Source organism: Vulpes vulpes, chromosome 14 (assembly GCF_048418805.1).
Source record: "Vulpes vulpes isolate BD-2025 chromosome 14, VulVul3, whole genome shotgun sequence".
Taxonomy (NCBI): Eukaryota; Metazoa; Chordata; class Mammalia; order Carnivora; family Canidae; genus Vulpes; species Vulpes vulpes.
In genome coordinates this window covers 2,047,128-2,072,696 of record NC_132793.1, presented here as the reverse complement: position 1 = coordinate 2,072,696, position 25,569 = coordinate 2,047,128, and the positions used below count along the sequence as shown (strand labels likewise).

At 56.5% G+C, this 25,569-nt stretch overlaps 1 protein-coding gene and 1 long non-coding RNA gene across 5 annotated transcripts in view; one reads left to right on the top strand and one right to left on the bottom strand.

Annotated features, from left to right (window-relative positions):
* CDH4 (cadherin 4) overlaps nucleotides 1–25,569 on the top strand; it is a 507,046-nt gene that overhangs the window by 102,891 nt on the left and 378,586 nt on the right. The window lies entirely within an intron of this gene.
* Nucleotides 1,714–3,447, bottom strand: LOC140595281 (uncharacterized). Of its 2 annotated transcripts, XR_011996780.1 has the most exons (4): nucleotides 3,282–3,447; nucleotides 2,732–2,970; nucleotides 2,342–2,644; nucleotides 1,714–2,163 (listed from the first exon to the last, which is right to left on the bottom strand). It is a non-coding gene; the product is annotated as an uncharacterized lncRNA (long non-coding RNA). The 2 variants fall into 2 exon arrangements; XR_011996779.1 differs by having other exon boundaries at nucleotides 2,732–3,447.

Sequence of the window (25,569 nt, the reverse complement as noted above, 5' to 3'; positions counted from 1 at the left end):
AGACTCTCCTGGGCCCATCACGAGATCTGCCCGGTAGGCCCCAGCCACCTGCCTGGTTGTCGGCCACCGACCCCAAGCTCGGGGGGCGGACCTCCCGAGAGCTCTAGATCGGATGCTGGCTCTCCTCTTTGGCGGCTGGGCCTTTTGGGGGATCCCTGGGGGAGGGGGTCCTCCTCCTGCTTCTCAGGCCCTCGCCCCTTCCGAGGCCAGAAATCTCCAGGCTTTGTAATAGTTTCTGGGGGAACTCATCCCTGGATCAGTGTTTCCAAACCCCCGAGAAAAAGATTTGGCCACTTAATCCCAGAAGATCGACGTTTGTCATCCAATGAATCATATATGAGAGCCACCGTGTTACTTAGTGTGTTTTACTTAGTGAAAACACACAATGAGTATGTTAAAAGGTGAGAAAAAAATAAACGTTGACTTATTAGCAGCACAGGGACGTCTGTGCTCGTGTATATGGCATTATTGTACATATGTGGTGTTATTCGTGATGTTACTAATTCTAAACACTGAATTTTTAAAGATCTTGCTAACTGTGCTGTCAAGGCGCAGCAACCACTTAGACTGAGCTCCGTCCCTCATGAGAGTGTGCGTATATTTCATAGTCTTACTAATTTCAGAGGTTTTGGGTGATTTCATCTGATCTACCTATGTCCTCTGTGGCCTTTGACCTCATAGGGTGACTGACAGCTTGGATTAGGGCTAGAAGTACTGCCTCCACCTCTGGCCCTTTGCTTGTTTTTGTAAATAAAGTTTTATAGGCACACAGCTACACCTACGTGTCCTTCGCAGAGCTGACTGGTTGAGCCAGAAACCATATATGGCCCCCAAAGCCGAAGATATCTGCTAGCTGGGCCTTCCCAGAAACGGCAGTGATTCCCAAACACAAGAGGCGCCATCCCTGAACCGCCAGGGGCCTTTGTCGGAGATCCAGATCCTCGAAGATCCACATCCTCAGCTCCTCCTCCGGAGATCCAGCAGGCAGGGATCCAGAGTCTGTATTTTCATGAGCTCCTCGGGTCATTGTCATGGGCAAGAGCAGGCTGAGGAAGAATCTAGAAAACAACTCTGCTCTCTCGATGACATACGCCCAACGGTAATAATGGCCAGTGAGCTCTCAGACCCCTGAGGCCGCGGGCTGAGAGACCGTGTCTCAGGCCCACCTGGCCGGCGTTCGTCTGGGTTCCTCGTAGACCATCTGTGTGGGGCCGTCCACTCACCCGCGGCACTCGCAGGAGGGGCACATTCCGCCCCCTACCCCACGCCCAGCCTGTTGTGGGATCTGAGCTATGGACAGGCCGTGGGCAAGTGTCCACACCACCCGCAGACTTGGAACCACCTGCTTTCTTGCCGGCTCCCTCCACAGCCTCAGCGCTTCCACGTTTCCCAGGCTCAGAGCCCTGAGGTCTCGGCAGAGGCACCTGTGCCCCCACGTCAGCCCTGGGATGGGACTGGATGCCCCCAACGGCTCAGAAACAGGTGTCAGATATTTGGCAGTTTTTGTCATACACTTTTTAAAACTACTTAAATCCTTATGGGAAAATGATTTCAATAAAAACATTTATATAAATATGAAATAAGTATAAAGTCTATAAAAATGAGGCCTCTTCTGGGGGTGTTTCCTCTGGGAGGAGGGGTGGTCCTAGGAGGCTGTCGGGATCCTTCTCTCTATCCAAGGGGCGGTTTTGATGGTGGGCTCGCTTTGTGAGAATCCATCAAGCTGTATGCTAGTGACTTCTGGGCTTTTCTGCGAGATTCTATGGATTGTATGCTTTCCTAAACACATATGTTTTTCCTTTTTTAATATATTTTTCAAGATTTTATTTATTCATGAGAGACACAGAGAGAGAGAGAGAGAGAGGCAGAGACACAGGCAGAGGGAGAAGCAGGCTCCCTCCTGGGAGCCTGATGTGGGACTCGATCCCCAGACTGGGATCATGCCCTGAGCCAAAGGCAGATGCTCAACCGCTGAGCCACCCAGGGGGCCCAACACACTTATTTCTAAGTACGGGCTTTCGCGGACTGGCCCGAGGTGACCCACAGTCACCTGAAGTGCTGACGAGATGGACCTCGAAGTGTGTGTGTCCCGTGCTTCTCATAAATCCCACCACTTTCTTCAGCATGATGTCGCCACGCGGCTTTGTATTGGTCACCTGTTTGCTGAAAGTGTCGGCATGAGATAGAACCATTTAAGTTACATTAGAGTTTTTGTTAGAAAACTAAACAACATTCTACCTGGGCAGGGACCCCATGGCTTTCCTGGCGTCTGTGTCGTCCACGCCGGGCATGGCACCTGCACGTGCCCTGGGAATAGAAGGAGCCGTGAGCAGGGGCTCACCTGTGCACTGGAGAAGGCGGGGCCAAGTGCGGGGCACGGGAACCGTGTGGCAAGCTGTGCACGCCGCACACCCACGCCGAAGGCAGGTCATCGGGGGCGCGAGCTTCCGGCGTCTCTGCGGGACCCACTTGCTCTCGTTCACAGAGACTCCCGTGGTCACGGTGGCAGCAGAGGAGCGCTGCGGTGCATCGGTCTTGGCTCCGTCTTGGAGCTGATGATGTACCTTGAAAGATGTGGAGCTTTCAGTATTTACGGAGGCCTGATGCTACAGGAGGGTGGATTTGCACTCTGGGTGTTTCCGACCTCGGAAGAGAAGAGATGATGTTCTTACAGGGGACATTTGTATGTACGGAAGGAGAGGAACCAGAAGAGAATAACATTGGGACTTACCACCTCCTAGGGTCTCGGGAGCGGGGTGGACCTTGCGTAGTCGTGGTTGGCGGGCGGCGAGCAGAACCGGTAGGTCGTGTGTGTTCGGGGAGAGACGTGCTTTCGGGGACTGGCTCACAGGCTCGCGGGGCTGGCAAGTCTGAAACCTGCGGAGCAGGCGACAGGCTGGAGACCCAGGGCCAGGTTGGAAGGCAGTCTGCGGGCACAGGTCTCTCTTCTCCGGGGCCCCTCAGTCTCATCTGTTAGGATTTCAAGTGATGAGATGCGGCCCACCCAGATGATGGAGCGCGATCTCCTTTGCTCAGAGTCTGCAGGCTTCAATGTTAACAGCATCCCCAGAGGAAATACCTCCAGCCACCCGCAGATCGGCCTTGGACCTTCTGGGCCGCAGGGGCTACGTGAGTTGACACATAACATTGACCTTCACACACCCGGCGTCCTCTCAGGCCTCGCTGATGGGCCCCCTCCCCCAACAGGCTTCTCTGGAGAGAGGCAGGCGGTGCTGCTGTCCAGGAGCCGCAGCAAGTCGAGGTAGCGGAGCGCGTCTTACCCGCTGGGTCCGGAGGCAGCTGAACTTGCCCCTCAGGACCGTCTGTTCCTCCGTGGAGAGTAAGCGACGGCAGCCAGAGGGGTGCAGAGGCCCTTCCTCCCCTGGCCCCGCGTCCTCTGGCGACTGATGCGCTTTGAGCCTCCCGCAGGAGGCCCGGCACCGAGGCGTGCCCGCATGCCCCCGGCGGCCTTGCGCTGAGAAACATGCCCCCGCCGCAGCCGGACCCCCCCCCCCCCGCCTCGGGCCAGCAGAAGCAGCCGAGGGGAGATTTATTCTGACATATTTCTGGGGCATCGTACATTCTGTCCCGCTGTACTCAGACACAGGTTCCAGGAACACAGAGGATTTGGACGTGTTCCCGATTCGCATTCCTGCCAGATGACGTCCCGCGCTTGGACAGGTTTGGAAGCTGTCCATCTTCTGGTTTGGTTTTCTCGTCATGAACTTGTTGCACATACTTTTCTCTGCAAGGGAGCCGCGGGGCTGTGGCTGCCGTTCCCGAGCGTGATGGCTCTGGGTTGGCGGAGCCAAGTGCTCTGAGTCATGCCGCAAGGGTGTTCTAGATGGTCTCTCGCTCCCTCTGGACCCTAACTGGACCACCTCAGCGCAGCTGTCGCCCCCCCAACGGAGCTGCAGGAGAACGGGGTCCCCTGTGGGACTCTGACCCTGTCCCTTCCCCTTGCCTCCAACCACTGACTCCTTTCTGAACAGGGGACAGCGGCCACACGTGTGTCCAGTCATGGTAGCCTTGTGCACAAAGGGAGAAACCTCTCCCCTCTCCACAGCTCCCTCGTTTCTGGGAAGAATATTTTACGGGCATCAGCTGTGGGTGTCCCTCCAGGCTCTCCAACAGTTGTGAGCAGCGTGTCTGGGATGGAGCACAAACCTGTGGACCCATAGCCAGGTGCACACCCGCAGACACACAGCTGAGCGCGTGCCCCGCAGACCCAGAGCTTAGGGTGCACCCGTGGACCCACAGCAGAGCGTGCACCTGTGGACCCACAGCGGAGAAGGCAGCGTGTATGTCCCTTCTGGTGTCCCTGGCCTACCCGGCCTCTGCTTCTGGGGGCGTCGCACTGTGCTTTACTGCCTTGACTTTGTTGCCCACTGACCCCCAAATCCTCACTCACAGTAACTCCTTTGAAGACCAGACTCTTCAAACAGTATCTTCAATGATTTTAAAGAAAGAACCTGTCGTTTCATAAAAGATCACTCATGGAGAATTCCAAGCACAGGGAACAGCATCCCCAAGCCCCGGGCCCCTCTTCTACTGTCTCTCTGCCCACGTGGGTTCTTCTGCGTCCCAGGCAGCCTGTCATCCTTCACAAGAGGAAGGGGCATCCCTGTGGGAATGGGGAGAGCCAGCGTGCCCGTCACCCACATCTGACATCCAGCACTAAGTGTTGCCAGCTTGTAAGCACGTTTTTTAATTACCCTTTTGTGTAGGACGTGCTTACCTGCGTGCCGTTGTGTTGGGGAGACTGAACCTGCCCTCCGGGCGCTTGGACGGGGAAGGGGTGGCCTTCCAGGCCTTCCAGGCATATATGGGTATATATATATATACTTATATATAAAAGGTATATAAAAGATACCTTTTATTTCCTCCTTTAAATTGGTTACGGCATTTTTTTGGTTTAATGTTATGAAACCATGATGCAGATTGGTTATATTACCTATGAATTCTAAAAATGGCATTGAAAAATATTATCGGGTTGCATAAAATTGCTACAAGGTGTAGGTGACTCATAGCACCAACACACTAAGTGCTGGATACACAGTACCTATTGTCATTAAGGCTGTTATCTGCTCCATCACCTCTAAGCACAATTGGATTGAGAACCCTTGAGACCAGGCCTGCTGTGAATCACCAGGCAAGGAGAGGGCCTGGAGCCAGTCCCCAGAAGGTGGTATGATGTAATCCTGGGTCCTGAGAAACCCTGGCTCTGATACTATTCTTCCCCTCCCCTGAGCAAGATGTCTCCAGAGGAAGAGATTCTTTCTCTTGAGCTCTGGAAGCCCTCAAAGAGCTACTTGAGCATACCAGCATCCTGGGCTTTCCCATAAAGCCAGGAGCTGTGAGGGAGGTGACTAGGCCTGGTTCCAAAGCTCAAACCAGCTCAAACCAGACACACTCCACCAAGCTGACATTAGTGGGCTGCCCTCTGGGCGCTTGGACGGGGAGGGGGTGGCCTTCCAGGCAGGGGCAGAGGGCTGGCCTCATGGGTCACCTGTGCCGCTCAGGGTGTAGGAGCCACAAGCATGCGGGGCATCCCCTGAGCTCAGCGGGTGTCGTGCAGCTCGTTCTCTGGGGACCTCCCTGGACGGCCACTTTCAGAGATGAAGGGTGGGGCGGGGGTTTGCGGGCCCATCTCACCTACACGGCCAGAAGTCGCCCCGAATGTCTGCCCTGGTCACTTGGCTCTTGCATGCAGGATGGATGTTTAGCGTGGTGAGCATTTGCGGAGAGCCTCAGCTGTCGTACCTGGAGGGTTGGACCAGTTAACGCACGAAGACGGAAGGCTCAGCGAGGTTCCCAGTGCTCACCACGGTGGAATCTGTGGTAGAAAATCCTTTTTTCCCCCTTTCTCCCTTAATTACTGAGCTACCAATTTACTCAGGACAAAGTCTCCTGAACAAAAGCTCATTTGTCAGACTCCCTTGCAGCTAGGTGTCACCCCGCAATGAAGTGCTGACCCAGTGCATTTACGTGGGATTATTTGGGGGACTTCTAGATTTTTTTTTTTTTTTTGGTGCAAACTTTCCCTTCTGCCTCCCCGTCAACCTTCTTCCCTCCTCCTTTTTTCCTGTGTGGAACACAGAAGTGATGACTGGAGGTCCAGCAGCTACCTTGGACCACGAGGTGACCTTGAAGGTAGAAGCCACAGATGCACAGACCAGAGAAGTAGAAACAGGCTGGGTCTGTGCCCCTCTGCCCACCACCGTGACCCTTCTGGACTGCCACCCTGGGCTTCGTGACGTGAGCAAATATCTTTACGAGTTCGAGGGAGGGTCTGCGTGAACGGTTGATCCTAAGCCTAATGCAGCTTTTCACGATGCATGACTTTTCTTCTCTTTGGACGTACTGGGAGTGTGTGTAGGGGCGTGGGTCCTGGCTCCCAGTCGTGGCCTCGCACATCAGGCTGCTGTCTTACTCTGAGGTGTGTGGCCACCTCCCCAGAAGTCAGGACACTCAGGAAGGTGACCACCTGCTGCCCCCACCTCCCTGTGGGTACGGAGCCTCCTAACTCATCATCTCATGGAAAACGTGTAAGGTGCAGTTGGAAGGCGGGAAGGGCCCCTTGCACCCCGCTTAGCTGGGCCCGTACCCCAGAGTGTGTCCTTCTCTGAGTTAGTCTCCCGGCAGCCGTGTGCCCACATGGGCTGTGTTCACGATGCACGTTCCTGCATCCGCATCTTCGCGCCGTCAACCCACGCCCACGCTCCTGCCGCCTCACGGGACGCTTCTCTACGTACACAGACCCTACGTTGTCTTTATTCCTAAAGCCAAAGGGCAGACGGGAAAGCACCATCTCTGGCTTTGGGAAGCTTCCCGCTTTGTCTGGATACAGCAACAGGGAGTCTGGCCGGACACAGATTATCAGGAAAAATCTAGAAACCGCAGTATGTGATTTCCGGCTCATGTAAATATCTCCACATGTTATTCTTAATTAATTATGTTTTATTGAAGCAATTAGGTGACTGACAACCTCAGTTAAGTGGTAACAAGAAGACCATGTCTTTTCACAGCTGCTGATCAGACGCTGCGGCTGGGCGGCCCCGGGGCTGGCGGCGGGTGAGGCCACAGGCGGGGCTCTGGGCCGTGTCCCCCCCACCCCCGCCTCCGCGGCTGGCCGAGGAGAAGAGGCCCCTGCACCCCCATCCCTCCACTTCCCTTCTCTTTCTTTTAGTTTCCAGAAACAGTGAGGACATCTGCTCCAATCCCAACCGTGGCGCTTCTCCGGGAAGTTGGGTTAATCTGTCTAATTTTACACCTTTCACGCCGCTCCGCGTGGTCAGAGCGTCAGATAAATCTCATGCTTCTTGCCTTTTCGGAAACGGCCAGTGGTGTTCCAAGCAGCCAGCGCACCTGGCTTGGACCCGGGGCTTCGGGACGTACCGGGGATCGTGCCAGCAGGTGGGGCGGGCGTTCCCGCCGTGGCTCATGCAGAGAAGCAGAGACCACCCGGGCAGGGGCTCCGGTGGACACGGCACTGGCTTTTTTTCAATCAGATTTCCCCTTAATTGGAGCCATGTCTTCGGGAAAATGCCAAACGTCCGGGGGCTTTAGAGATTAGGAGGCAGGTGGCTGTTTCGTGCTTCAGAGGAAGCACATTGTATGGGATGTGGTCAGTACACCCTCAGGGCCGGGTTTGTGCGGGGCGGGGGGGGTGGGCCTGGAGATGACGTTGAAAGCGGCCAGGTCAGCCACGCTGTCTCCTCGCCCCTGCCCTCCCAGGTCTCAGAGGCCAAGGCCAGCCTCCTGGTCCTTCTGCCCCCGCCGCCAGGCCGCCATGTCCCTTGCTGTGTCCCATGAGCTACGGCCCATGTGCTGGGACCCGCTCCAGAAACCACTTGACTCCCCTGCACTGATGCTTCACAGCTCCTCATCCATGAGCTGGACCCCGAGCCCACTTACAGTCTTGGGGCCGGGCTCCCTCGTGTTTGTCTTAAGAAGAAACAAGGGACGCCCGGGTGGCTCAGTGGTTGAGCATCTGCCTTCAGCTCAGGGCATAACCTTGGGGTCCTGGGATCGAGTCCCACATCCCCGCAGGGAGCCTGCTTCTCCCTCTGCCTGTGTATCTCATGAATAAATAAATAAAATCTTTAAAGAAAAAGGAGGAGAAGGAGGAGGGGGAGGAGGAGGAGGAGGAGGACCACCGCTCACGGAGTCAGTGTAGTAGAACCACGCACATCGGCAACAAAGAGGAAAATAAAGCCACAGCTGAAAGAGGAGTTTAATCCAAGGGTCTCAGCCACAGATCCTTTCCCTGATGCGTATTTAGACGAGGCGCCGCAGCAAATAAAGTTGCGCCCTTGACCACTTGTCAACTTGCCGCTTAAATCCCGCCCTGGGTTCACAGCAAATCTTGCCATTCTTCATCTGGAGAAGAGACCTTGCACTTTTGCCTCTAGGGCTTCAAGTCCTCAGGAAGGGTTTTAGGAGTTTCCAGACACTGGGATGTGGTTCCCTTGGCTGTGGGGAGCGCACAGAGGAAGTGGGTTGGTTCCTGGACTCGTGCAGGTGCTGCACTGGGGACCCCGCGGTGCCGTGGCCAAGAGGGGGGCCTGCCCCGGGCTGGAGCCGGCGACCTGGGGACACACACGCCAACAAACGTGCTGCATGGGACACAGCCCTGAGAACGTTGACACAGGGTGGTGGGGTCATGCATTGGGGGGGCCATGGCCAGCCTCCCTGCTCAGGAGAAATTTGGGCTAAGACTGGACAATGTGCAGGAGCCAGGCTGCAGGAGACAGCGGAGGAACGTTCCAGCAAAGGGATGGGAAGGAGTGCTGCAGGCACAGTGTCAGCCCCAGCTGCTCGAAGACAGACCAGGCTGGAAGCTGCGGATCAGGGCACCAGCCTGTGTGGTTCCTGGGGAGGACCTGCTCCTGGCCTGCGGCTGTGTCCTCGCGTGGTGGTGGGGGGTGGCGTCTTCCCCTGCTTGAAGGGCACTCATCCCGTCACGGGATCCCATCCCCATGACCTCATTATCTCCCCCAGAACCCACCCCTTTACCATCGCTGGACCCTCAGCAGGGGATGTGTTGGGGACACACACATTCAGTCCTCGGCCGCCAGGCTCAGACACCCGCCTGGTCTGCCGATAATATCCTGTTTGATCCCGGCCCCCGGCCCCTCTGCCTGGACGCAGCACCCATGAGACAGCCCACTGTGCTCACTCCCAAAGGGGTGCCCCTCCCAGGCATCTGTGAGGTCCCGTGCAGATGCCCAGGCCAAAAGGTAGTCACCATCGCCAACTACTTCTCCCTCTTTCCAGAAGGTTCTACCCCCGGTGTCTCACAGGGCTGGCCCAGCCCCACTGTGTGAGGACGCCCCTGGAACTCCAGCTCCATGAGAGGCCATCCCCGTGTGTCCGCCTGGTGTGAGGGCACCTGGCCTCCCCACGGGCTCCGCCTCGCGCCCAGCTCCCGTGCTCTCCACACCCTGCCCCTTCACGCGGCGGCCGGCGGCCCCTCAAGAGCAGACGCCCAGCTGCCCTGGCTCGGCACGGGGAGGGTGTGCAAGGACCGCTGTGGCTCACGGCTCGGGAACAGCGGTAGGACTGTGCACAACCGCTCCGGACAACGGTCTGCTCTCTTTTCATAAAGCTAGACATGAACTTGCTTATGAGGTCTCCAGAAGCTCGACCCCTGGAGATGTTCGCAAGAGAAATGAGCGCTTATGTCACAACAACAACAAAAATAATAAAAAAACATGCAGGAATGTTCATAGGAGCTCTGCGCTTTCTGGCTCCAAATCGGAAGCTGCCTGAGTGTGCAGACATAGAAAAATGGGTGAAGAGGCCACACACGCTCCCGTGGGGTGACGGACACAGTGATGGTGGGAAGGAGCCGGCGCCGTGTAGACGACTGTCACAGACGTTAGGTTGTGCACAAGGAGCAAGACGCACAAGGGTGCACGCCGTGCCCGTCACCTCTGGGAGGCTTGTGAATGGGCCAGGCTAACCGTCGGCTTCTTACGGCCGCTGTAACAAATTAACCCGCACCGAGGGGCTTAAACGACACACACGTACTCTGGCAGTCCTGGAGGTGCCGTGTCCGCACGGGCCAGCAGGGTCGTGTCCCTCTGGGCACCACGGGGAGCCCCCATTCCCCGGCCGTTCGCAGCTTCTGGGGGCGCCCACACTTCCTGCCGTGGCCCCACATCACGCTGTCCTCTGCTGCCACCAGCCCGTGTCCTCCTCTGATGCTGACCCTCTGGCCTCCTTCTTACAAGGGCCCTGAGACAACCCGGGCCCCCCAGAACCCTGGATACCTTCCCCCCTCCACGCCCTAATGGCCTCTGCAAAGCCCCTTGGTCAGAAACCTCGTCTGTACAGGATCAGGGGATTGGGACGCAGTGGACGTCTCGGGGGATCGTTGCTCTGCCCACCGCACTGATGATGGGAGAATGTGGGCTCCCCGGGGGGTATCGGCTGTGAATGGACGTGGGGAGTATTGCGGGGTGCAGGCGGTGCTGTCGACCTGCACGTCCGAGCCGTTCACACGGCCGTGCACGTACTGAAGAGCTCCTCGGGCTGCAGCCGGAGGGTCCACCTCGGCACCAATTCCGAAAAGAAGACAGAAGTCAAGTCAGCCGCTGCAGGCCCTGCACCTTCCGTGTGCAGCGCACAGCCCTGGGCCTGGGCGGCGAACAAGGGCCAAGACGTCTGGCGATCGTTCCCAGCACGGCCGCATCTTAGCACCCCGAGGGGGCCTGGGGTCGGGGCACAGGGCGGGTGGCAAGACCGTGCAGAATGGCCCATGCGTGTGGTGCGCGTGGAAGGAGCCCGCTCCAGGAGACACGCGTAACTTAGTCAACAGGCCCCTGACAGTCTACACAGCGAGCAGGCCTCCTACGCGGGTCTGGAACCGAAGCTCTCGGCCTGCGATCCTCGGTGCCCCAGGCCCTCGCCAGTCTTCAAGGAGCCCAGCCAGTGGTCGCCAGGGCGATGGGCCCATGGGACCAGGGTTCCACACACAGGCCCGAGTTCTTTTGGAGACGAGGACTCTCGTAGGCTTTTGCACTCGAAGGCTCTGGAAATTGTATAGTTTAGAAAACTGCCAATAATTTTGCCAAAAGGAAAGCACCGGCATTTTCAAGATGCTTTTTCCATCCGTGGCCCAGCGTGGAGGACTGCCCAGCCCCATCCGTGGCTTGGACGGCGCCGTGGCCCCTGCCGCCATGGGGGGTGCGGTCGGGGGGCCTGGTCCCGGACCTTGGGCTGCTCCTTCATTTGGTCCCAGAATCAGAACTACCCAAGAAACGTCGAAACAGCTGGGACTCACAGAGAGATGCGCTACGCCCCCGTAACGCTCTTTAAATAACTACAACGTTAAAAGGGGTTCCCTCCCTCTCCAGAAGGAACTAAAATGTGTTCTTCACAGATAGATACTTCAGACTAGACCAACTCATCTGGAGCAAATGTTACCTTTTTAAAGATGCAAATTGAAAAATTAAACATCCAAACCTGCGGGTTCACTGGGGCCACCAGGAGGGGCTGGGGTGCTCTCAGAGCTGGTACACGTTGGAAATCAGGCTCACAGCCCCTACCGACCTGCAGGATCTGACTTTGTACTGTTGTTTCACTTTGTGTGTTTTTGGATTATTTTAAAGAGGAAGTAGGATAAGAACTATCAGGCATATCATCAGCAGGTGGAAGCTGCTGTGCATGAGAGAAGTGAGTCCCCAAGATCATTCTAGAAAGATTTTGGCACTGTTCTTTACCCTGCAACTTCACTGTGGCCCTAAAATGTCATTTATTTTTTAATATTCCCAATTTGGAAACTCTGAAAGGGGATCAGTCACAGCTGCCAAAGAGATAGCATTCGGTGGCTAAGAATACCCAGGGTTTCAGAAAACTGATAATCATCATTAATGTTCAGGGGCTCACAGCACCACACACCATCCCTTATCCCAGCCGATGGGCGCAGTGGGTGCAATTTCATCTCCTCCTTTCTCAGATGAGAACTAGGGAGCTCAGGGGAGGGAAGCGACTTGCTCGAAGGTGCACAGCTCAGGGCTCAGCGGGGATGTGAACCAGCCTGGCCAAGTCCTAGAACGGCCAGCTGTACCTCAGGGGTGTTGGCTTTTTACATAGAGATGGAGAGGCTGGAGTGTGGGAAAGCCCAGTGGCACTTTAGGGCCTTTCCTGTAAGTTTTTAGGGAAAAGAAGAATATCTTGTGATCATCCATCCATCCATCCATCCACTCATCCAACCATCCACACATCCATCCGTCACATATCCATCCATCCATCTGTCCATCCATCCACTCATCCACCCATCCTCCCATCCACCCACCCACCCATGCACCCATGCACCATCTGCTCACCCACTCCTCCATCTGTCCATCTATCCATCTACCTACCCGTGCATGCACCCATCCGTCCTTCCTAGGTTTGAGGATTCTGGGACCAGCAAAGCTGATGAGAGCCCTGCTGTCATGGATCTGATGTTCTTCTTCACCATCCTATACTGTCATCAAGATAAGGAGCCACATCATGTCCTCATCAGGCCCCCGGAGCTCCCACCTCTGGGCTCGTGTAGCGAGACTGATTTCAGAACCGCATCAGTCACGCCCATGCGAGGAAAGGCTGCATTTATAGATGTGAAGACCTCAACAGAGACTGTGCCCGGGTAATTGCCTGGCACAACCTCGAGCGAGACCCTCTTTATTTTAGTTTTCAAACGGGCAGCGTTCCCACGGGGCCAGACGGCCCAGCTTCCACAGGGAGGTTCAGCCGCCGCCGGGCTGCACGGTGTCGCCCGCCTCAGAGATGCCTCCGCAGCCATGTCTTAGGCACGGCCCGCCATCTGCTCTGCAGCTACACTGAGCAGCTCATTTCATTGAGCTCTGTCTCATACGGAGCAAGTTTTGAGCTCAAAGAAATAAAAATACAAATGAGCAATGAGTGCCAGAAGGGAAGGCGTGTGTGCATGTCGGGGGACGTGTGGGGAAGGGATGTGTCAGCACCGTGGGCAGACCACAGCAGGCGGCCCGCCGGTGTGGACAGGCTGGACAGCAGCCTCAGTCCCGCAGGATATGTGGCCGTCGGCATGCTCGCTGTCGGCTCGCTGGGCCCCCTGCCCCGTCCTGGCACACAGTAGGTCCTCGGCGCGGTCCTGCAGGGGGACCACGGTCTGTCACTTCACCCCCTGAGCCTCCTGCCTCATCCAGAAACAGGTGACTGCGGTGTTCCTGCCCTTCCGGCAGAGGAGCCTGGCTCTGGCGGGCCTTGGCGGGCCTCTCCTTCCCTTTCACTCCACCCCACAGAGCAGATGAAGGACACCTTTCGGTCACTGATACAATTCACTGTCTCCTGCAGGAAGCAGCCCCTTTCTCTCCTGGGGCTGCCCCAGGTCTGGTCCTTCATCCCGGAAAGTAGATGAATGTCTCTGTCTTCAGCAGAGTCTACACCGACACAAACCAAGGGGAATCTCAGTGAGTGTCGATAAGAAATCCGGGCTCCCGGGCATGACCCAGGCCGGCTGGAGCTGGCTCCTAACCGCTCCCCAGGGCCAACTGTGCCATCCTGCCCCCGCTGGTGTGGGCACTAATGGGCGTCCTCCGCGGATGCTCCCAATGGCCTGTGGGGGCTTGAGAGTGGCCGTAGAAACTGGGAAATGCTGCAGGTTGGCCTCCGTCCCGGAGAGCTGGTGTTTAACGTTTACCAGCACCCCACGGGCCTGGACTCCTGAAGTCCGGATTCCTAGCACGGCGTTCAAGGCCCTCCTGTCAGGGGTGATCCTGGAGACCCGGGGTCGAGTCCCACGTCGGGCTCCCTGCGTGGAGCCTGCTTCTCCCTCTGCCTGTGTCTCTGCCTCTCTCTCTGTGTGTCTCTTATGAATAAATAAATAAAATCTTTAAAAAAAAAAAAAGAACAGGAAAGAGGGGCAGGGGAGGGGATTTGTTCACTGGCATGCCCGGCGTTCCCATGGCACATCGTGGCAGAGATACATCCAAGGACTCCGACTGTGCCCTCGGACTAGGCCGGCCCCCCCCCTCCCCACCTGCCTTGTCAGCTCTGACCTTGCCCACGGCGTTGCCCACGGCAAACCTGGAGAAATGGCTTTTCCTGGCTCGGAACTCGAGCAAGAGCTTGGGGGCTGCATCTCGTTGGCTTGCTCTGCCTCTTTGTTTCCCCTCGAACCAGCCCATCTAAATGGAATGTTCTGGTTGAAGGAAGGCAGGGAGGGGGGATGCAGGTGGGTGGGGGGGGCAGAGGGGTTGGGGGTACAGGGCAGGGGGCTCAGGTGCAGAGGACAGAGAGGGAAGGCGGGCGCTGTGGTCCCCTTTGAGCTGGAGGGACGACGCAGCCCCGTCAAACCTCAGGGGCAGAGGGAGGCTGGGGCCTGACCCTGAGGACCGGGAGTGGGTGCTGGGTGGGCCAGGCGTGGGCTCTGCGGCGTTTCTCCCCCAACCCCCGGCCCCGCGGCCCCCGCGGCCCCGCAGCTGCGTGGAACCCACCCCTTCTCGTTGCTGTGCTCCTGGCTGCTGGTCTCTCCGGGACTCCTGTGCAGCATGAGCTCCGGGTTGGCCGTGGTCTGAAAGCACATTCCCAAGCGCCTTCCCCATCTGTCCTCTGCACCTGAGCCCCCTGCCCCGTCCCCGTCCCCTGCTCCCTCCCCCCACCTGCATCCCTTCCTCCCTGCCTTCCTTCTGCAAGCACCTGTGGAGTTGTTGGACTTGCCCCGTGCCCCCTGGCCCAGCTGCCCCCCTGCCCAGCTGCCAGCACAGGCCGTTGTCCCGGGTGGGAGCGGGAGTGGGAACCAGGCACCTGCTCTTCGTGCGCCGAGGCAGCCCCGTGCTGGCGGGAGGCGGCCTCTCCTCACTCTCCTGGCCGGCAGCCTGGGGCTGTGGGGCCCGCGTCCTCGCAGATACCAGCACCACGGTGGCACTTGGAGGGACGCATGCCTGCGCAGTAGCAGGGCCCGGACCATGGCTGTCACCACCGAGAGGATGTGAGTCATGTGGGATCACGGCCTGGCACACAGTAGGTGCTCAGACCGTGTGCCTCCCCACCCCAGGGACTGCCCCCACAGGTTCTCCCCTAGGTCACTCATTTGTGAAAGGTGACGGGGTGTCTCCCCGTTGGTACCCCAGGCAGTGCTCGCTCCCAAGCAGCTCTCGGCAGGTCATCCCAGTGCCCGTCCTGTGATGCGCGGCTCCGGCCGGGGTGACACGGAGCACGGAGGGGGCAGCATCAGCGACACCCATGCATGTGTCTCTCATGGCCTGGACGCTGGAGGTCCGAGAGCACCGCGTGGGCAGGTTGGTTCTCCGGCGGCCTCGCTCCTTGGCTCGCACATGGTCCCCTCTTCCCTGTGTCCACATGGTCGTCCCCCCATATGTCTGTCCTGGTCTCTTCTTATAAAGACACCTGTTAGACTGGATGGGGGCCGACACAGGTGGCCTCATTTTAGCTTGATCACCTCTTTAAAGACCCTGTCTCCAAATCCAGTCCCATTCCGAGGTCCTGGGGGTGAGAAGTCCAACCTAGCAAATGTGAGCAGACCCAGGTCAGCCTGTCACACTTCCCGTCGGCCTGTGGGTGCAGACGTGTCCCCAGGCGGGAAGGCACCATGCCGCCGGAGTGCGCGGGCCTGACGCCAGCAGGTGGGAGCACCCCTGAGTGCTCCCCCCGCCGCCCTCGGTCAGCTCACGCTGCGGCTGCTTCGGCTGCGCCATCCCAGGAGGGGCGGGAAGCTGTGGCCACCGCGTAGCCCGCGGTTCTGCGGAGGCCCGACCTGCCGCTGCTCAGCGCGCTCTCGGCGAAGGAGCCTTGCGCCATCCTTGAGCGATTTGATGGCACTGACGGTGCCCTTGCAAGCGCGAGAGTAAGGGGCAGAAGGTAGGGCCCGTTCCCAGAACTGGGATTCCCATTAGAGCCACAGTCGGGCATCGCCCTGGCGGGGAGGGGTGGTGACGCCCTTCAGTCAGCCGGGGACCGTCCTCTTGCTGGAGGCAGCTCGTCTCCTGTGGACCCGCACCGCCCATGCCCATGTGCCCTGGTGCTCAGGCGTCTTCTGGCAGCCTCGGGGCAGGTGGCAGTTCCCGTGTCCCTCACCACAGCTCCGCAGGCTCAACCGGACACAGGCTGGGCCCTCTGCCAGCCGGAAGTGTCGGCACATGGGTCGGGAAATGCTTCCCCGGCGCCCCCTCGGCAGTGGCTCTCAACGCGGGGTCTCCAGACCAGTGGCATCAGCATCTCCCGGGAAAATGGGGGAGGCACGTCGTCAGCCCCACCCCAGACCTGGGGACACACACACACGTGCCTTTAGACCTGCAGAGCTGGCTGGCCAGCCGAACATGCTGCCGGCCGCAGGGAGTGTTTTTTTTTGTTTTGTTTATTTTTTTTTTTTTTAATTTTCACAGGGAGTGTTAAGTAGTCTCGTAGCCACGTTGAAAAGTACAAAGAGGGACGCCCGGGGGGCTCAGCCAGTTAAGCGCCCGACTCTTGGTTTTGGCTCCGGTCCTGATCTCAGGGTTGTGGGATCGAGCCCCACGTCGGGCTCCACACTCAGCGAGGAGTCTGCCTGGGGACTCTCTCCCTCTGCCCCTGCTTGTGCACGCTCTTGCTCTCCCGTAAATAAATAAATGAATCTTTTTGTTGTTGTTGTTTAAGTGCAAAGGAAAAGCTAAGGCTGATTCTTTAACGTGGTAAATATACGTGACATAAAATTTATCGGCCTAAACCGGTTTTATGTGTACGGTTCTGCAGCATCAAGAACACTCCCATCGTTGTGCACTGTCCACCTCCAGAATTGCCTCACTTTCCCGCAATGAGATGATGTCATGAATCCCTCCTTCCCTTCCCCAGCCGGAGAGCCACCATTCAACTCTCTGTCCCTGGAAGGCGACGGCTCGGGGTCCCTCGTGTGAGTGGACTCGTGCACAATGTCTTCTAGTGCCTGGCTCGTTCCACTCAGCAAGGTGTCCTCCAGGTCCACCTGTGTGGTAGCAGGTGTCACGTGTCATTCCTTTTTAAGGCCGCGTCCCATTCTGTCGTGCGGCCGGACGATTTCCTTGACCCATTCATGTGGTGATGGACACCCAGGTTCTCTGCGCGTCTTGGCTGTTGAGAATAACGCCGCAGTGAACACGGAGTGCAGATGTCTCTTGGAGACCCTGTTTTTGTGCTTTTGGATATATACCAAGAAGTGGGATTGCTGGATCATGTGGTAGTTCTATTTTTAATTTTTTGAGGAAGCTCCTTACTGCTTTCCACGGTGGCTGCACCGGTATGTGCATCCCCACCCACGGGGCACGGGATTCCCTTCTCTGCAAATCCTCACCAGCATTTGTTCTGTGTTGTCTTCCTGGTGATGGTCATTCTGACGGGTGTGAGCCGACATCTTCTTGTGGTTTTGATTTGCGTTTCCCTGATGATGAGTGATGTTGAGCATCTTTTCAGGCACCTGTCGGCCATCTGCATATCTTCCTTAGAAAAATGTCTATTCAGGGACACCTGCATGGCTCAGCGGTTGAGCGTCTGCCTTCAGCTCAGGGCGTGATCCTGGTTCCGGGATCGAGTCCCACATCGGGCTCCCTGCATGGAGCCTGCTTCTCCCTCTGCCTGTGTCTCTGCCTCTGTGTGTGTGTGTCTCATGAATAAATAAATAAAATCTTAAAAAAAAAAAAAAGAAAAATGTCTATTCAGATCCTCTGCCCATTTTTTAATTGGATTGTTCAATGGGTTTTTTTTTTTCGCTTTTGAGTTGTATGAGTTCCTTATATACTTTGGATATCACCCCCTCATCAGATCGATGGTTTGCACATATTTTCTCTTATCCTGTAGGATGTCTTTTCATTTTGTTGATCATGTCCTTTGCTGTGCAGAAACTTTTTAGTTTGATGTGGTCTCGCTTGTTTACTTTTGCTTTTGGTGACAAAAAAAAAAAAAATCATTGCAAAGGCTGATGTCAAGATGCTTACCATCTGTGTTTCCTTCTAGGACTTTCATGTTTTCAGGTCTTATGTTCGAGTCTTTAATCTCTATCTGAGATGATTTTTGTGGATGGCGTAAGATAGAGAACCAATTTCATTCTTCTGCATGAGGCTGTCCAGATTTCTCAACGCCAAAGAGACTGTTCTTTCCTCATTGAATATTCTTGGCTCCTTTGTCATAAATAACTGGCCATGTAAGTGTGGGTGTATTTCTGGGGTCTCTAATTCTGTTCTCCTCTAATGTCTGCCTATTTTTATGATGCCGGGACCACACTGCTTTGATAGCTGTAGCATTGTAATGTAGTTGGAAATCAGGACATCTGATCCCTTCAGCTTTGTTCTTCTTTCTCAAGATTGCTTTGGCCATTTGGTGTACTTTTGGGTTTCATATAAATGTTAGGGTGGTTTTTTTTCTATTTCTGTGAAAAATGCCTTTGGGGTTTGATAGGGATTATTACACTGATCCATAGATTGCTTTGGGGAGTGTGGATGTTTTAACAGTATGAATTCTCTGGGGATCCCCAGGTGGCTCAGCAGTTTGGCACCTGCCTTTGGCCCACGGCATGATCCTGGAGTCCCAGGATCGAGTCCCACGTCGGGCTCCCTGCATGGAGCCTGCTTCTCCCTCTGCCTGTGTCTCTGCCTCTCTCTCTCTCTCTCTCTCTCTCATGAATAAATTTTTAAAAAACCATATGAATTCTCCCAATCCATGAACGTGGAACATCTTTCCATATGTTTGTGTCATCTTCAGTTTCTTTCACGGATGAATCGTGATTTTTCAGTGTGCAGGTCTTCACCTCCTTGGTTAAATATATTATAGACATTTTATTGACTTTGGTGCAGTTTTGAATGGGATCGTTGTCTTAATTTGTCTTTCTGATAGTTTAACAGTGTATAAAATCATAACAGAATCTTTTTGTGTATTGATTTTGTGACCTAGAACTTTACTTGAATTCACTTATCCTAAGTTTTTTCATGAAATCTTCAGGGTTCTCTATGTATAATTTCGTGTCATCTGCTAATAGAGACAGTCTTACACACCTTCTTTTCCAACTTAGGCGCCTTTTATTTCTTTTTCTTGCCTCCTTGCTTTGGCCTGAACTTCAGGTACTGTGTGGAGTAGGAGTAGGGAGAGTGGGCATCTTGTTCCTGGTCTTAGGGGAAGCTCTGTCTTCCACCACCGAGCGTGATGGCAGCTGTGGCCTATATTGTGCTCTGGTGTGTTCTCTCTATGCCCAGTTTGTTGAGAGTTTTTATCATGAATGGATGTTAGACACAAAGTTTGTGGAGTGTGATTTTAGGGACCGTGGGCTTATCCATTTTAATAAAAGGCAGTTTTTCTGAGATGGGAATGTCTCTCAACAATTTTTTCCTGACTCACTGCCCTTGGGGAGCATTGGACGTCTGTACACAGATGTGGGGTGCATGTCTTGGGGCCTGGCCCAGGTGTTGGTTGGATGGGTGTTCAGACCCCAGGAGGGGCTGAATAGGGGAGAATGCAGCAGGACTGGCCCGGCCTTAGTTCTTAATAGAATAACATCGCCGGAGGAGCTGACCAGGAGTGCTCCAGATGAGACCCAGACTCTGCAGCCTGTGTCCTTCTCCGGAAAAGGCCTGTGTTGGGGGCCACGCAGTTCGGGTGCCCAGAGACTTTCTCTCTGTTTCTTAGTCTCATGGGTTCTCCTCCCTCTCCCCTTCCCCCATCTCTTCCCCTCCTCCTCCCTCATCCTTCCTCCCTCTCCCATCCCCTCCCCTCCCTCCCTCTCTACCTGCACACCTGCTGCGGTTGCCTCTTCTACCTTGAGCCAGCTGTGGGATGTGGGACACACACACCAAAGTGCCAGCTGTTACCTCTAAAAATATCACCAGCATGCGCCAGCACCTTCAGGTGCCAGGAGTCAGGCCATCAGAACATTTCCCCCTCTGAGTTGATTATTATCAACACCTGTCAGCACACCCCAGGCCCGTTTCAGGCCGGAGTGCCTGTATATATTGATTGCTCACTGCGCTATAGATTAGCACCTGGGTTGGGGAGGAAGCTTCCAGCAGTGCGCGTCTCAGAATGGTCACTTTGCATTTAATGGTTGCATCACCTGCATCCTCCAGGGCAGCAGGACAGAGGGCACCCACAGTGACCCGACTTGGTCCCGGAGTCCAGACTCGGGTCAGACGCAGAGAACCTCGGTTCTGAGGATGCAGCGGGGTGTTACCTTCCTGCGTGCTGGAGACAGCCGGGCCCTTTCTGTCCCAGCACATGTGGGGAAGGAACACCGTGGACCCGTTAGGTTTCCTGCCTGGACACAACGGCCGCGGGTGGCACTGGGTCCCCGAGAGGCCTCAGAAGTGGGAGAGCCGCGTCTGCTCACAGCGCGTGGAGAACTCCTCTTACTGCGGTTTTGCCGTTAAATAATAAATGCTGATCGGGAAAATGAAGATGCCATTGGCTTCTGGCGGGCCCTTTGGTGGCGCACACCTGAAGGTGTCGGATAAAAGTGAGTGACGTGGTTCAAGCTTAAACTCCCACTTTTTTTCTTACTAAGTGAAGTTGTTAGATGACCCTGTTCAGTTCCCTGATCCTCTGATTTCCGGTCTGTGAAGTGGGCCCAGAACAGCACGTGTGTTACCGCCACGTGAAGTCACGAGTGGACGGGGCCGTCTCCCCATGTTGCCATCGGCAAGTGCCGCACGCTGGGGGTGTTAGCATCACCGGATGTGGTTCCTCGCAGTCTGGGAGCCTGGACGCCCCATCGGGGTGTCCACAGGGCCGGCTCCTTCCGCAGGGGTGAGGGAAGCCGGGCCTGGGCTGCCGACGACCTTGGGGGCCCTCTGCTCCAGGACGTGTGACGCCCGTCCCTGCTCAGCCGTCACGTGGACCTGTGGGCGCCTCTCCCCTTCGCTTCTCCTGTCACCGTGTTTAGGGCCCCACCTAATCAGGGGCCTACATCCTTAATCACATCTGCAAAGACCCCTTTTCCAAATAAGGTCACCTTCACAGCTCCATGGACCTGCCTTTGGGGGGACGACATCCCGACCTCTCCAGCGAGCCCACACTCTGTCAGTGCAGAAGGGCCTCGTGTGCAGCCTGTGGGGCTGCTGGTCACCACGCGGGCTCAGTACTGGGTGCCTCGAGCTCGCACCCCCGTCCCGTGTGGCAGGATGTCTGATACCACCTTTTTCCCTGAGGGTAGCGCCTTGATGGGCTGGTTCTTTTTTCTTTATGATTTATTTATTTATTTTAGAGAAAGGGGGGCAGGAGCACATGCACGCATGCAGGGCTGAGGGAGAGAGACTGTCTAGCAGACTCCATGCTGAGAGCGGAGCCCCACGCGAAGCCGTCTCACCACCCCGGATCACGACCGGATCTGACACCGAGAGGTGGACGCTCCGCCGACTGCACCTCCCAGGTGCCCTCAGGCTGGTTCTTATCTTTACCTGCTCATTTCTGGTTTCTCTTGTGCCGAGCGAGCGCTCCCCTGTCTGGCTGATTGCCACTGACGTGTCATCCTGCGGAGGTCTTCCCTGCACCTGGTGCCCGATAAATGCCCTACTGTGTGTTCTACACATACTGTGCATGATCAGGCTCTGAACTACACGGCCACGGTGTCACCCACCCCGTGGTGAGGGTGTCATTGTCCGCAGCTTCATGACAAGTACCCAGCAGGCAGGAGGCTCGTGCTGAGGATGACGTATGCAAAGCCTGAGTTGCATATTCTCAGATTCTAACCATAACCCTCCGAGGGGGTGTCCGTGAGCCCCATTTTACCAAAAGAATGTGGAGAGGTGAAGGGTTGTCTGGACCCGCTGTTGGGGAGAAGGTGTCAGGCTCTCACCCAGGAGTGTCTGATGCTGAATCCAGGAGCACCGGCCTCAGCCTGCGTGGGTCACAGGAGTGCAGGTGGCCACAGGAATCCTAGCTCCTCTTGCAGCACAGGGACCTGTGGGACCCAAGGCCTAGTGGTGGCTACAGGGGCTGGAGCTGAAAGGGATGGGAGCCAGAGGAGAGACAGTGACTGTTGGCAGGTGCCCCTCACCCTGGAGGCATGACGTCACCAAGCACCATGGAATGAGAAGTCTCAGCAGAGAGAGATGTCATCTCTGTCCTGACAGAGATGTACCAGACTGTAGGGCACCAGACTGTAGGGTAGCCGACCCTGCGTGGGATGCGAGAAGGCAGGAGGAGCTCAATGCTATTTCTATTTACAATTTTTTTTTTGCCATGGAAAAGAAAATAAATGGCCCAGATCATTTTGGAAGATTCTGCAGCAGGTCTTTTAAAGCTGGACATAAAAAAATAAAAATAAAAAAAAGTAAAGCTGGACATAATGCATTCCCTGTGGCCCAGCTGCTCCGCTCGTAAGATGATGCCCAATGGAAATGCACAATGTGTATCAAAAGCCATGTTCTAGAAGGTTCATGGCAGTCCACAGTTGGGAATGACCCAGATGTCCACCCACAGCGGGATAAGTAAATGAATTGGGGCATATTCACACAGTGAAGTGTACACAGGAGAGTGAAGAATGTGCTGCCCCAGCCTGGAGTCTGGATGAGCGTCAACACGATGCTCCCGAGCGCCGCCAGCTGCAAGAGCAGGTCCTCGTCCTCCCATCATCGGGAGCTCAGAATGGGGCAAACCCCAAGTCCACTGTGAGGGGACTCACTACACTCCTATTTGGGGAATGGCTGCCTGGAAGGGGACGCGGGGGCTCCTCGCATGCCAGAAATCCTCCCCCCTGGACTGGCTGGTGGTTACATGGGTTGTGGTTGAGAAAGTCCGTCAGCCTGTTCTTCACTCTGAATATGTTCCACTCAATTTTGGGAAATTACCATGGAAATCACCAGGAAGACTTTATTTGATGCAATAACAGGAAAGACTTCACAATCATGGACAAAATAGGAGCCGAGAGGGACCCAAAAGGGATGTAGATGAAGCGTGGAGATGTTCTTTTGATGAACGCAGCCTGTACCTGAGGGAACATTCTGGATGCTTCCACTGATATGAAACACTGAGTGAGGTGGAACTCGTCTACACTGCCGGAAGCCAAGGCAGTGGTTCACTCTGGGGTGGACGGTGTTTCAGGATGAAAGGGAATCAAGCAGGGGTTTTGGGGTGCTGGTCACACGCAAGTCAGTGGTGCAAACCCACGAGGCTTGTACACTCATGATGCACAAGCGTCCTCTGGAGAAGGAGCCAGAAAGAAGACACTGGGTGTGACTGGTGTTTACGGCGGGGACTGGGGAGGACCGTCTCCCTGTGCCTGGGTCGAGGTGGTGGCAGAGAGAAGAGACGGGGCTCATTGGGGTGGCATGAGGTTAAGTGGACTTATGCATTATTAACTAATTTTAACTCCACTCGCCTTCACAAGATACACAGATGGCCTTAAATATTCCTGCGGGGGGCCCCGGGCTGGAGACGGTCCTCACCCCACAAGCATTAAGCCAACAAGAATACTGCCAACTGCCCCCTCCCGCCCGTGGGCCGGGCTTTTGCCAACCCACATCAGAGGCTTGAAGGCCAAAACCAACAATCTGATGATCTAATGACATCCTGGAGAGGCCGAACAGTCCCGCGGGGTGATCAGAGGATGTTTTGGGTGTAAATCCGCACGCACCGTCGTGGGAGAGGAGATGGCTCCCTGCGCCCGCCGTGCCTCGGGGCTCCCCCGACGGCGGGGGCACATTTACAGACGCGCGTATCTCTGCGGTGGGGCCGTGGGCCGCGCGGTCCCCCTGCTGTAGGGGCGCCCACTCCGAGGTCGGAGACCTCTCAGCTGCGAGGGCTTCCCCGGCTGCAAGTTCCAAATTCGGACGGCAGCTGCGGCGGGTGCCAGCGGGAGGCTGCTGCCCGGGGCCCCTCACATCCTGCACGAGCCCCTCCTGCTGCCGCGGGCCCTGCATCCGCGCCGCGCTTCGCGCCGCCTTGCTTCCCGAGTGCAGAGCGCACAGTGAAGGTGACAGGGACCCGGTCTCTCATTCTCTGGTTTGGAAGTGACTCCGTGGCCTTAGCATCTCTCTCCCTCTCCTTGCATTTGTGAAGCAGTAGCTTCTCTGCCCATAACCTGTGGTGTCCCTTCTGTTACTCGGCAGGTACATTTGTCATCTGCTTTTTCCCCCCATTTTGAGATAAACACCCTCAGACCCTCTGATTTCAGCACCATTATGGTGCTTTCCTTGCTCCTAATGAGATGTGTCCTTACCTGTCTCTGCATCCCAGCTGTCGCTAAGGGATGGGCCTCTTGTAACTGGGTTCAGGCTTCCTGCGTATCTTCTCACACCTCCACCTCCTGGCCTCTGCCTGCGTCCTCAGCTTCATCACTCCCTGCACACACGCACACACATGTGCACAGATGAACATACGGGTGCATACACACACCATGCATCTCCATATGCACACATCACAGGTGCTCGTGTGCATACCTCTATGTGTGAGCACACAAACACATGCACGTACAAACCACGGCGTGTGTGCACAGGCACATGCATGCACATGTCAGCCTCACACATATGTGCACATGTGTGCCCAGATTACCCTGTGGCTCTCAGCTGCAGCCGCCCCCTGTGGCCCCCATGGGCTCCTCCTCCCCCCACAGCTGCTCCTGGGCCAGGCAGGCCCTCAATCCACAGCTCTCCCTTCTGCACTTGGGGCCTGATCGGCTCCCTGGGCCTCAGTGGCAGGCCACCTCTCAGACCCTTCCCTGACCCCTGTTCTCCAGGGCGCAGGCCTGGCCACATCCTGACTCAGGCTCCAAGCGTCTGTGTGCTGTGGGTGCTCCCCCCAGCCCAGGGAGAGCCCCATGTCTGCCCTTGTTGGGTCCTGGCATAGGACCCCAGGCACCTTGCGAGTGTGCAGGGTTGGCAGGGCCACTGCAATCGGTCCACCTGAGGCCAAGCTGGAACCTGACCCACCACCTGAAGCCCAGGGAGCCCACTGCGGGAGAGGAGGCTGCAGCCTCAGAGTCCGGCTCATCCGAGGCAGAGTTGCAGAGGGGTGGCCCTGTGCCAGGCCCTGGGCACCAGAATCAGACACCCCTGCAAGAGATGGATGCTCAAAGAGATCCCCACAATAGGACAAGGCCCCGCAGGGCTGGAGAACCAGGCTGGCTCCTGGGGGCCCAGCGCAGCAGGCTGGAGACGGGGAGGGTCTGGAAGAGGGCCCTGCCTGCTGTGCCTCGAGTTGAGGTCTGCCGGCGGGAGGTGCGGGATGGGAGACAGCGTCACAGGTGGGCGGGCACAGCAGAGGTTGGGGGCAGGGAACGCCAAGGGTGGACCTGGGCTGCCCTCCCTCCTTGGGGTGCTCATTGCTGCGACTGCTCCACACGCCATGCAGGCGAGCGCCCTGGTGCACCCAGCACAGCCTGGCACGGCCCCCCGCTGTGGTCCTGCAGGCGTCCCTGCTTACCCCTGAGGTCTGGGCGGCCAGCGTGCACAGCGCGGCACCCCCTGCAGGTGGGTAGAGGCCCGGGAGGGGCGGCTGGGGGCCGGGGTCGGGGGACCTGGGCAGAGCACCCAGGGCGGGGCAGGGAGCAGCTCGGGGCACCTGAGGGCAGGAGTGGGGGTCCACTGTGAATGCGGGGCAGGTATCAGAACCCGCCCTGCAGCTGGCACCTGAGTGCGATGCGGT